At 30.1% G+C, this 12198-nt stretch overlaps 1 protein-coding gene across 3 annotated transcripts in view; it reads right to left on the bottom strand.

Annotated features, from left to right (window-relative positions):
- The window catches only part of LOC129805913 (dual oxidase maturation factor 1), a 38713-nt gene that overhangs the window by 12123 nt on the left and 14392 nt on the right, over positions 1-12198 (bottom strand). Inside the window, exon 1 of one of the 3 annotated variants that reach the window (XM_055854159.1) lies at positions 11148-11605. The exons of 1 other annotated variant lie outside the window; for it this stretch is intronic. The gene's annotated coding sequence lies outside the window, so the exon portion shown is untranslated. Of the gene's footprint in view, positions 1-10963; positions 11606-12198 lie in introns of those variants that run through there. One more of the 3 variants, XM_055854160.1, reaches the window with a different exon arrangement.

Genomic DNA, 12198 nt, shown 5'->3' with positions numbered 1-12198 from the left:
TTCTTCAAGACTGACTCGTTTTAATGTTTTCCGTACTGATGGAATCAGTCATAGATCTGAATGTAGTTTCCTTTTTTTCAAATACTTATGCTATTGATTCAAAAAATAGTATTAGATTTGATTGGTTTTTCATTCTAAATAAATATAAATTTCATTCAAATTATTAATCGTTATAATCAATGCATATAGAAAGTAATATTATTTATTTTATGCAAATCACGTCATTTGAAGAACACAATACACTGACCCTCGTGCATTTGCGTTCGTGCGTGTACGCCAGCCAAATATTAAATTTTTGGATGATTTAGAGCGAAATTCATTCAATTTTTTTAAAATGAAAATTTAAAAAACCTAATCAATAAGAATGCTTTAATAATTGGTATTTACCTTATTCTTTATAACATAAGTAAGTTTCTTAGGCATGTTTAAGAGAGATTCATGAAGAATTTTTAGCTCAATCCGCTCCCTCTACCAAAATTTCAGCCCGATCCGTGCTATAGAGCCGGAGCTAATTAACTTAGAAAATTGGAAAGTTTTCTTTTTAATTATAGCACCCCTAGCTGTAGTTTTACGAACTTATGAGAAAAAGAGGGTTTTTACGAAAATGTGAAATTAGTTGCAAATGACATGTTGTTTCATTTGGCTAAAGTTTAAGTTTAAATAATAAAATGTAATTATTTTTACATATTGTATTCGATTAGAATAAGTAGTTATTCACTTAAAACGTATTGATATTTATGATGAAAGGAATTTAATTTTCACCCTAATTTAAATGAATAATTTTTCAAATTATGACGACTGCAGTAAATGTAAAAACCACTGTTATTTATATTTAACGACAAAAACCATTCGTATCAAATATTTACTCAAAGTTATTTCATTTTTACATTTAAATGAAATGCATATTTTATACAGAAAAGTTTCTCACAATTCAATTTAATACCTGGTCATTTAATGTTTAGATAGAAAAAAAAATCATTTGAAATAAAATTTTGAAACAATTGTTTAAAAAGTCTTTTTCATTTGAAATAAATACAGATAATATTAAGACGTAAACAAAAATGTCAATATTAAATTTTACCCATTAAATAAATGCTTGTTGCATTTGATTTCATAAAACAGTACTTTTAAATCAAAAGTAAAATTTTATTTTTGACAACACAACGTTGCACATTTAATATAAATGTGTAGTTTTTCATTTTCAATGTATAATTGTTATTTTTAACATATATTATCTTTGATTCAAAAGCTGAGGTATTTATTTCAAATATTTAAACATTCACGCTAAAAGAAAAATTATTTATTCTCCGTATGAATGCACAAATATTTGAAATTATTGTGATTACTTTCAAAATCAAAATTATTTCGTTTGTATTGAAAGAAAAGTCAATTGATTCGAATATTTACCCAGAATTTTTAACATTAAATACAAAATATTCAATTTAAATAAATTCCATTTTTCTCGGTGTATGATTCACGCTGAGAATGAAAGTGAAATTAAATGTTTCACCTTTTTTCTCCTTCTCAAGAGACGCGGCATATTTTTTTTTTGCTTCATCAACTGTTTATTCAATTTTCACATCAATCAAATTCAATTTAGTACGCATTTTGTCTGGTGAATTGGAAAAGAAATCAATTTTCTGGCACCAAATTGAGGTAATTTTACGGAGAAGAATGAACTTTTAAATACCTTCTTTTTATTTTCATATTCCATGCAAATTGTCCACAATGAACTTTTTGTACAACAAGTAATAAAATTTCTGGTGTAAAAAGTGAGAGTTGAAGAATAATTAATAGATAATAATTTTTCAAAATTAACCACCAAACATATAAATTGCAATTAATATTTCTTTTTGGTTGGTATTTGCATGAAAAAGAATAGGTTATATTAATTTTTCATCAAACTACACAATCACACCTTTTGAAACGTGTGAATGGCAGGGAAAAAAGCTTTCCAATGAGAAGAATTCTATATACGTGAACTCACAACAACACAACCTTCGGAGGTAGCCCTTGAAAATCGCGTATATTACCTGTCTGTTTAATTATTTTTTTTCGTTATGTTACGCGCTTTTCACACATCCGCAAAATTCAGAGTTGCATGCAATCTTGGACTTATTTCTCTTTCTGGACTGGAAAAATTGTGGAAAATGCAATGTTTTCTAATACTAAAAATTCTTCATTTTCAGCGGATTGTAACTTTATTTTTGAAAATCGAAAATTTCTACAGAAATACGAGGTGTTTTTGTGACTTGTTATTGGATGATGTAGAAAAATACGGGAACAAACATCTGAAGGATAAATTCTGGTGGAAAGCTAAATATTTGTCCTTTTGATTTTTCTTCTCATGATATTTTTTTTGTCTGTTTAACAAATATATAGCATTCGTGATAAAATATTTAGAGGAAACGGAATTAATATGATATTTTTTAAATACATTAACATACACAATGTGGAATTTCAAGGTTCGTCCCCATCTATATTGCATACTTATTCAATCTCCTCCACAGAAATACATTGTCTTTTTATATATTGATAGAAATTATCAACAATAGCAATACGGTTATTGTAATGTAAAGTTACCTATTCATAGAGATTTAATTGCATAGAATGGTAGGATAGGGACTGCTAATAACATTTTCTTCGAGAAATTCAGATTTTCTGATTGACTTGATGATGAAATTGTTATGCTGGAAACTCTGGAAACATTCCTAATTATTTTTAATATATAAATATAGGGGAAGGCTTTCAGGCTTCGCACAGGCAGTGACACTTTATTTTTCAATATTCCTTTAATCAATTTGACCTAATAGCAATATATTTTAATAGCCAGTCTTAAGTCACACATTTCCTGAAAAAAATAAGTCAAACTCAAAAACGAGAAAAATATGAAATGTTCTAGAATTATGTGAGAAGCCTGAAAGCCTTTTCCTGGAATATCATTTCCTAGCACTTTTGTTCTATTGTGAAAATTAGTAATTATTGTTAATTAGAGGAACCGAAAATATTAAATTACTACTTTAATCTGATTTTATTTTCAATTCTTTTAGTTAATTTGGACTTCAATAAGAAGGTTTAGACCTTTTCTAATAATAATTTATAATTAACTTCACTCAACAATAAATTCAATTAACAACGACAATTTCTAAATTAATTTAGATTACAGTAAATAAGTTATCCAACAAACAATAATACATGAAATCTGATCGATAAGGATAAAGGAAAAGAATTAAATGAAATTGAAACTTTTTGTATTATTCTCTTCAAGTCAGTATTTAGTATTATTCTTTTAGTATTGTATTGCAAAATACGAGAAGTCTAAAAATTGTTTACACAACCCGATAAAGCCAAGAATCGCATTGCGAAGCTCTTCTAGTAAAAACCAGAAACTCTTGTAGTGAAAATAAGAAGGAATTATTTCTTGCCCTACCAATTTTCTGTTTAACTATTTACATATATTTATTTTAAATTTAAAGTAATTTAATTTAAATTTTAATTTCTTTTCACTTATCAAAATTTTTAGTTCAGTTGACTAATTGAGATACTTTTCAAGAAATTTCATTTGACAAAATTTCAATGAAAATGACGTATCTTTCCTTTCATAGTACAATTCAATTATTCCGAAAAATCAACGTGCGAATTTTTCTATTAACAAGACCATAAGGGTAACAACTTTCAGTGGAACTATAGTGTTCTTCCTAAACCATTATAAAATACTTTAAAAAAACAAATCGGTTTTGTGTTAGGCCTTTCCGCTGGATAAAAAGAATTATTAAATTTCTATAAAAAAAAGTTTAACTTGTGGCATACAACTAAAATTAATACTTCAATTTGCGTATGTCTTTATTACACTATTTATAACATTTTAAAAGAGTTAATTTATGATGCTATTACAATGAAAAATTATTGTTTTATTTTAGCACTTTACTGTTCTCCAGTGCGTCTAGACAATTAACTTTTCTTTTTGTTGGCTCTTATCACGTCTGTTTGGTGGTTTTAGAATAAAGTGAGGACTGAGAAAAATAGTCGAGACAGAAAGCAAGACATAGAAAAATCTATAGGGTAAGTGCTCATAATTTTGGACAGTTTCTAAATTTGGACACTTTGAGGGTAAAATTGGACACTAAAAATAAATTGATTAAAATGATGGATTTTTATTCCAATATTTGATGAAAAATGAATTCTATCTAAATATTTGTTCTTTTTGGAAGATTTTAACACTAAATACGTTAAAATTTGAATATGATTTGAGTTGAAATTGCTTTGTTGAAAATTCAGTGTGAGCAATTGCTTACGAGAAATATGACAGAACTTCGTGGCTTACTTCAGTCTTATTTAGTTTTAGTGAAGTACTAACAAAGTTTGTTCGCTGTTTTTGAGTGATATTATTGAATATTCATTGAATATTGTGTTGATTCACGTTACTGATGATTTGTACATTTGACCTGAAGTGAGATTTGCCTTGTGAATTATATTTTTCGTGTGAAAAATGGGAAATTTTTTAAGACATTCACCAGTGAGGTGATGATTCTTATTTTGGACAGGTGTTTTTCTCACGAAATTTCGTGAAGTTTTAGCTTTTGTGATGACTAGGTTGGACAAATGCCTGGAGAAACAAAGGAGCATCATCTCTACGAAAGAGATGTAGCGAGAAATGCCTTGAAAGGCTCCCGGAAAGGTCAGGGAATGAGCGAATCTGCACGTACTTGGAGTATCGAAGTCAACTCACTTTAATGAATGATATGGAAAGTTTCCGGGCTTCTGTGACATTCTACGTTTCCCTTACATGAACAGGAAGAGGACTTGGTAAGATTGGTTCATCAAATGAAGAACAATGGGCATCCTATTGAGGCGGATTAGCTGTCCAAATTTACAGCCAAGTTGGCCAAATTCATAAACAAGTTGTCCAAAATAAGAGCCAAGGTCACCTCTACTTATCAATTCATTTTTAAACGTATTAAAACTAATTTTAATAAAAATAAGACGATAAATAGCTTGCTAAGTTTCTAAACAACCCTTCTGAAAAGAGAGTAACAAGAAATGTCAATTAGTATTGAAAATATCGCACTTCAAACTTGGAACTTCGATGCTTATAAGCAGACTGTCCAAAATTATAAGCACTTCCCCTAATGCAGAAGCATTTGAGAACAGTAAAGTCCTAAAAAGTATTCTAGAGCATAATTTCCCTTTTTCATTATCCATTTAAATATCACTTATTCGATATGGATATTATAGGATTTTTTATTAAAAGAAATACGTAAAAACGTAAAATAATATTTTTCTTTGCTTACAAAAATATTTAAGTGTTTTATTTTGCAATTTAAATTGAAAAGTAGATGAAATTGTTTTGTGCTTCCACATGTATCAAATTCTCTAATTTTTGTGTGACATTTTCAAGTAAATAGAATTAAAAACAAATGGCAGTAAATCTTACTTACTATTTACAATGAGCTGGTTATATTTTAAATTATTCATTTTATACTAATATGATATTCTACATTTAAACCTTGATTTTAAATTAACGTCGCAAGATAACGATTTTTGGATATTGAAAATAAGTGTTACATATCGTTTGCCACTCCAATGAAATAGATTTCCAAATCGTGTATAACATATGAAAAGAATAATTATATTATTTCATATTACAAAAATTATTGGGAGAATGGATTGGCGGTATTATTCTCAAATAGAGACATTTTAGAGCTTTTGTACATAATTTTCATTTATAGTTACGACTGTAGCATTTTGTGAGTCAAAAAATTTCCCACCCAAGAGACCGTATCAGTGAAATAATCAAGGGGTTTTGGCCAATAAGTACCGAAGAGAACTATACAATATTTGTACCTTGTAAAGTACTCTCGAGTTACATTATATTGAAAACAGTTAAAGTTGAAAATTAATAAAATGGGAGGTGAAGAAAGGTATATTTTTTTTTTACCAATGAGAGAGATCTTTTCTTTAGTGTTGATTTCCTCATTTGACCCCTTTGGGATCTTTTACATATTGCCACCTTAAATGTCAAATCCAAGAGGATTGTTGGGTACTCTCACGATTTAATTGCAATGGCTTGATTAATTAAGCGTCGTCACATGTAGAAAGTTAAACATATACAAGAGGTTTTCTATTCTCATGGATCTTTGTTGCAACATTTCCTCCTAACCGCGGAGAATGACCAAAAGATCTTTTTTTTTTCCTTACAGCAACAAGTCACTGAGCAATTTCCATTCATTTAACATAAATTAACCACTTGCAGGGTATTAATTGTTCTGAAAGTGTGAATGAGGAAAAAAATGTCAATAATTTCTGTCTCTTGAGGGAGATTTCTCGTAAGAGGAATTTCCCAACAGGTGCAGAGACGTTTTGGGCTGAGAAATGACTCAGAATCCGGTTCAAGAAGTTCTAAAAGAACTGCAAAGTGGATCCTGGAAGAAAAATAATGAGGCACGGCGTTTCAAATTATCTCAGCAGGAATCGTCTTGTCTTGTATTCTTTTAGCAAATTATTCACGATTTTTTTATTTGCTTTTATTTACAGTACTACGCAAGAAATGATGATTCAAGTTGAGCTTAAGAACACAAAAAAATCTTTTATATCTTAGACCAACGAAAATTGATATAGGATCTTCCTAGCTTAAGCGTAATAAAATGAATATGAAAAATCATTATTTAGTTGAAATGAGAAAACTAAAAATAATAAAAAATGAATCGAAAATATTTTGTTTCACAGTCTAATTTCATTTATTTTTAATTTTCAAAGAAAAGCGATTTTTTAAATATATTATCTGTCCCAAAATTCATTTTCGATTTTTCTTGTATTATTATTATTTTTTTATTTTTAAATTGTTTGAATCTATATAAATACATATTTAATTTATTGCTATTTCCATTGGGTCTTTTTGTACATATTATATAAAATAATGTTCAAAAGTAATTATATTTAATTAACTGGATTTACTTTATAGTCGCGTGTAATAAATTTATTATAGATCAAATCATTTTCGTTATGAGTTTTTTAAATGTCTTTCAAGTTTGTCGCTGTTTAATTTATCTTGTTATCGTGATACTTTCATTGATCTGTATTTTTTCGTATTGAGATAATTTATAAGTTCGTTTGACTTCTCAGGAATGTCGTCACTTTAAATAAGGATACTGGTTCATTGGAACTTTTATAAACAAATGCGAAGTTTGCGCGCATTTGCGCGTCTATCAAATAGCTTTAAATTACCATTAATAGTTCGCTATTTTTTGTGACTGGACGTGGGTTTGATATGAAGATCGAACTAAGAAAATGATTCTTAGGTTAAATAATCAAATAGATATTTCACGTTTTGGAGCAATAAAAAGTAGTCTTATTTTATAGCTAAATCGAAAATTAAATAGCAACTTTAACTAGTTTTAAACGGTAACCCTATTTGTGTTTAATCCTCTGAAGTCATCAAGGAATTTTGAAAGCCGTTTAGTAGAAAAGAGCTTATTCTTTTTTTTATATAAAAATGAAATAAATTACTGATCGAATTCAAAGACAGAGCAGTTATATAATCGTATTTTTTTCAACTTGTCATCGTTCTGGAGTTTAAACGGCGTTTTTTTTCTTTCCCCATCCATCCCCTCCCCAAACCATGTTTTTTTTGTTTTTATCAAAATTGTCCCAAGCTTTTTCAATGATTTTCGGATATTATGTTTTAGAGGTAGTCCATGCCAACATTTCGTCTAAACATACCTATGACCAGAAATTTTTTTTAAGTAATTTCACATAATTTTTGTGTTCTAGAATCTGAGCACAACTGTAAATTCAATGCAATTCAATTTGATTTAATTTGAAGTTAATTAATATCAATAATATGATTTTACGAATCACATTTGAAAAAGCAAACTTCGTCATTTTTTAACCCATACAAACCCCCTTAAAAAAAACTTTAATTTTATGAAGTAGCGTTAATTTGAAAATAAAGTTTAAAAATTTTCAGTTAGTTTACTTTTTTAACCGAAAATTTTCACGAGTTTCAAAATTTTACAAGTAAACGCAATAAAGCGTTATCTATTAGATGAGTTCATATATTCTGTCAGTAGAAGAGGTAAAAAGTTTGGAGTGGTATATCTCAGCTCCTGATGAACATAATTGGATGAGTCAACTATTGTTAGAAAGCTTGGTTCATTAGCTTTCAGAATCTGGTATATGTAATTGGCTATGGGTAAATCATGGTCATCCAGAACCATTTATGTCGAAGAAGACACTTTTTGCAGCGTCATTTTTGACCATCTACTGCTGGGACCAGGAGTGACCCACAATTCTCGCACTTGGACTGTTCGTTAGAGGAACTCAAAGGGTATAATTTGTAGAAGAAACTTTTTTTTTGGACATCTTACTTTTTTTTATTCATCGACTTTTGCAAGAATTTTAACATTTTACACGCATAGAAAAAAATGACAGAAATCCTTCCATCTCATTTTCTGGACAAACTAATGAAGATATCGACTTGGAATGTTCTAAGTACTCCCCCATAAGTTGACCCAAGGAATCCAAATATCACATCAATTTCATCCCCACGTCTATCCTTCCCCTCCAGAAACCACTCTTTTAGGATTTCTGTAATTTTTTCCTTGCGTTTAACACTTCAAAATTCTTGCAAAAGTCGATGAAAAAAAAAAGTAAGATGTCCAAAAAAAAAGTTTCTTCTACAAATTATACCCTTTGAGTTCCTCTAACGAACAGTCCAAGTGCGAGAATTGTGGGTCACTTCTGGTCCCAGCAGTAGATGGTCAAAAATGACGCTGCAAAAAGTGTCTTCTTCGACATAAATGGTTCTGGATGACCATGATTTACCCATAGCCAATTACATATACCAGATTCTGAAAGCTAATGAACCAAGCTTTCCAACAATAGTTCACTCATCCAATTATGTTCATCAGGAGCTGAGATATACCACTCCAAACTTTTTACCTCTTCTACTGACAGAATATATGAACTCATCCAATATATTACTTAAACATTTTGATGATGAATAATTTTTTTCCCGCCGCAAACTAGTGCGTAGGAAAATTTAAACATTTGATAGTATAATTTATTTTTAAGTTATTATTTTCTTCTCGGTTTTGGTAAAGCTTTGAATGCTTTAGATGTTTTCAAAAAGGGGAAAGCATGCTACCTTCAGACGACTCAAGCTTCAATCAACTCATTTTCTTCAACACGATTTTAATGAATTTGATCCACTATAATATTGTAATTCGTATAACTAGTCCATTATCGCAAACTTCTCGAAAAGAGCAATGGGTCAAATCTATTAAGGACATAGAAAAAATGAGTTGTACAAAGCTTGAGTTTTTTTAAGGTAGCAGGCTTTCCCTTACTGTGTTAAGTTAAACCTACAGAAATTGATTTGGATATTATTTCCTATAATTATTAATAATTTAAAAAGAAGATTAAAATGTTTAGATTTTAGTTGTATGAAAAAAAAACACATCTGATTTATAGTATTTATATGACACGCTTACAGACTTGAAGGGTTAAGTCTTTGAAAGGAAATAATATCGCTAAATTGAATAGCCCACTCAATCTAATTTGCCTAAAAGAAATCTGGGTATCTAGGGCCACCTTTGAATTGTGATACCTTTGAAAATAAACTATTTTCTCCTAATTTGAAAAGAAATTAAGGCTTGTCATAATGTAATTTAGCTTCATAATGGGTTTGTAATGCTATAAATAATATCAAGGTATAGTCCAGTTTCGTTTGAAAATAGGAGAAAAAAACATTTTTACGGCGTTATCACACTTGCATATTAAAATTTTAATGTGATTCACATTAATTGTCGCTTGTGAGCATCCAAATATGTTATTTGTGTCTTTGAGTCACTTAATATTTGGGCTTTTTCTATTTATTGATAAAGAAGTGGACTTGGGCTGCAAAAATAAATTTAAATTTACCTAAAGCATAAATATTTTTCACATTAAAAAATTAAAGAGAAAATCGCATTAATTTTTCGCATTAATGCTATAAATCAATTTATATCAAATTTTGCGGGCCAAGTCTACCTTTTTATCAACAAATAGATCAAATTTTGAATATAAAATGATTCAAACACACAAATTATACATTTGGACTCTCACCAGCGACAATTAATGTGAATCATATTAAAATTTTAATGTGCAAGTGTGATAACACAGTTAAAGCTGCTCCAATTCAAAGGTAAGTACCCCACTGCCCCCTACATGTGATTTTTTAATTTATTAAAATTTAATATTATGACTGAAATGTTAGGAATGCCCCATTATTTCTCACACTGAACTGTATATCATGTTCTAGTATAAAAATTCTGGCACATCCAAAGATAGAAAAGACTTGATTATGAATTCACATCACGACTACACCGAATTGTTTTCAGCAAGATTGCTTTTCATCTCTTTTTTTGCATGGGCCATCATCAACTTCTTCATGTCTGCTTCTTATCCATTTGCCATATTTTACACACATCTTTCGCAATGTTCTTGGGAGCACGTGGATTGCCGCATTGGCTTTCAACATCCGGGATCGTCAGACCTGTCAGAATATTCTTTTCGCACCATCAATTAACGATCTCAATAAAGTAACCTTTTTGACCATTTAGCTTCCGTCTTTTTCAACTTTGATATGATTGTGTTAAATGACGTGTGCTAAAATAAATTTATCACTATCATCTCTGAACAAATTAGGCAAATTAGAGGTTTTGAAACAGAAGCTTAAGCAATAAAATAAAAAAAGAGATGTTGGAGAGTAAATGGAGTGGAATAAGTAACATAAAGTGAGGCAGGATTCTGACTCAGCACGAGATGGTATAAAGTTGATCAAAGAAAGGGAAAGATGAATTTCTCTTTCATTTCAACTCTATATCGATGTAATATCCAATAGTGTAAATAGCCCCAGAGTGAGTTATCGCCCAGGAAATAAATGTATGGAATTAAAACAGTTTCACTTTTAATTTTTTTTCACCTTCTCTCGTTTACCGCACTTTTTTTCTTCTTTTATTTGTATAACTTTATCGCATAATGATTTTTCTTCTGCAGTCTGTCAATTTGAAATGTAACGGACAAAATGTATCACTTCGCGATCGCGATAAGATTTGAAACGAGGCGAATGAATGCCACAAGACATATCTAAATTCACAGAGACTTACCAAAAAATTAGTCTCACACGATTTAGCGTAGTCCACGAGGTTGAAGAGGAATGTGATACAAATTCAGTGACAAGAGACAAAACAAAAGATATTTCTCTAAAACGTTTAATTGTTTGCTCTCGACCAACAAACCGTCAAATTTTTGTATTTCGAACAACTTGCTCACATAGAAACAAATCAACAGAGAGACGACACATCCGAGCCCGGTAAGAGATTCAAAGTGACTAACAAGAGCGTTGGGTGAGAAATGTGTAAAGTCCCCACCGTCTGTAAAAGCCACCGTAAAAGTCTGAAGGCAGCCTGAGAAGTGGCAGTGAGCGCCAATGTACGGCAAAAACCGGAGTGCGGAACCGAACAGAGAGACAACGAATCCGTCATCCAATTCAATGGCACCCACTGGGAGGCTGGCTACGAGCAAGTTTATTAATAGACTTTGATACACCGAAAAAAGTTTGTGTGCAATGCAAGTCCAAATATGATGCATTGATGCGATAAAAGTTTATGCTTCTTTGGGGAATTCCTCGCCGGGTGAATTCCTCAGGCTATGTAAATTTTGGAGCAGTATTTGAAAATTTCTGAAATTTATAAATCAAAATTTCATAAATTTCAATTTTTAAATAAGAGCTTCATAAATAAAATTTTATTGCAAATGTGAACTCAGATAAAATTAAGAAAAATCGTATGTTAAAGTTACACATTGCTCTCCTGAAGTAAATATAAAACAGAGTTGAGAAGTGTCAACTCATATGTCTTGGGTTATAAAGTTACATTTTGATAGTTTAATTTACCACTTGGTATGTGTAAAAATGAAATTCAAAGTGAAGAAAATTATGTCTAAGTTTCAAAATTTTTTACTGAATGTCACACAAAACCGAATAAACTATAATGGCCTCTACACATTGGGAGCAATTTTTGTCAAAAATTGCTTTTTTGAAGGAAGTTCCCTGCAGAGTTGTAGGGGGAAACGTCAAATTTCTGTCAAAAACGCAATTTTTGACGAAAATTGCTCCCAATGTGTAGACGCCTTAACACTATGTTAAAAAATTGTCCA

This window comes from Phlebotomus papatasi, chromosome 3, assembly GCF_024763615.1.
Source record: "Phlebotomus papatasi isolate M1 chromosome 3, Ppap_2.1, whole genome shotgun sequence".
Taxonomy (NCBI): domain Eukaryota; kingdom Metazoa; phylum Arthropoda; class Insecta; order Diptera; family Psychodidae; genus Phlebotomus; species Phlebotomus papatasi.
This window is presented reverse-complemented; position numbering and strand designations above follow the sequence as displayed.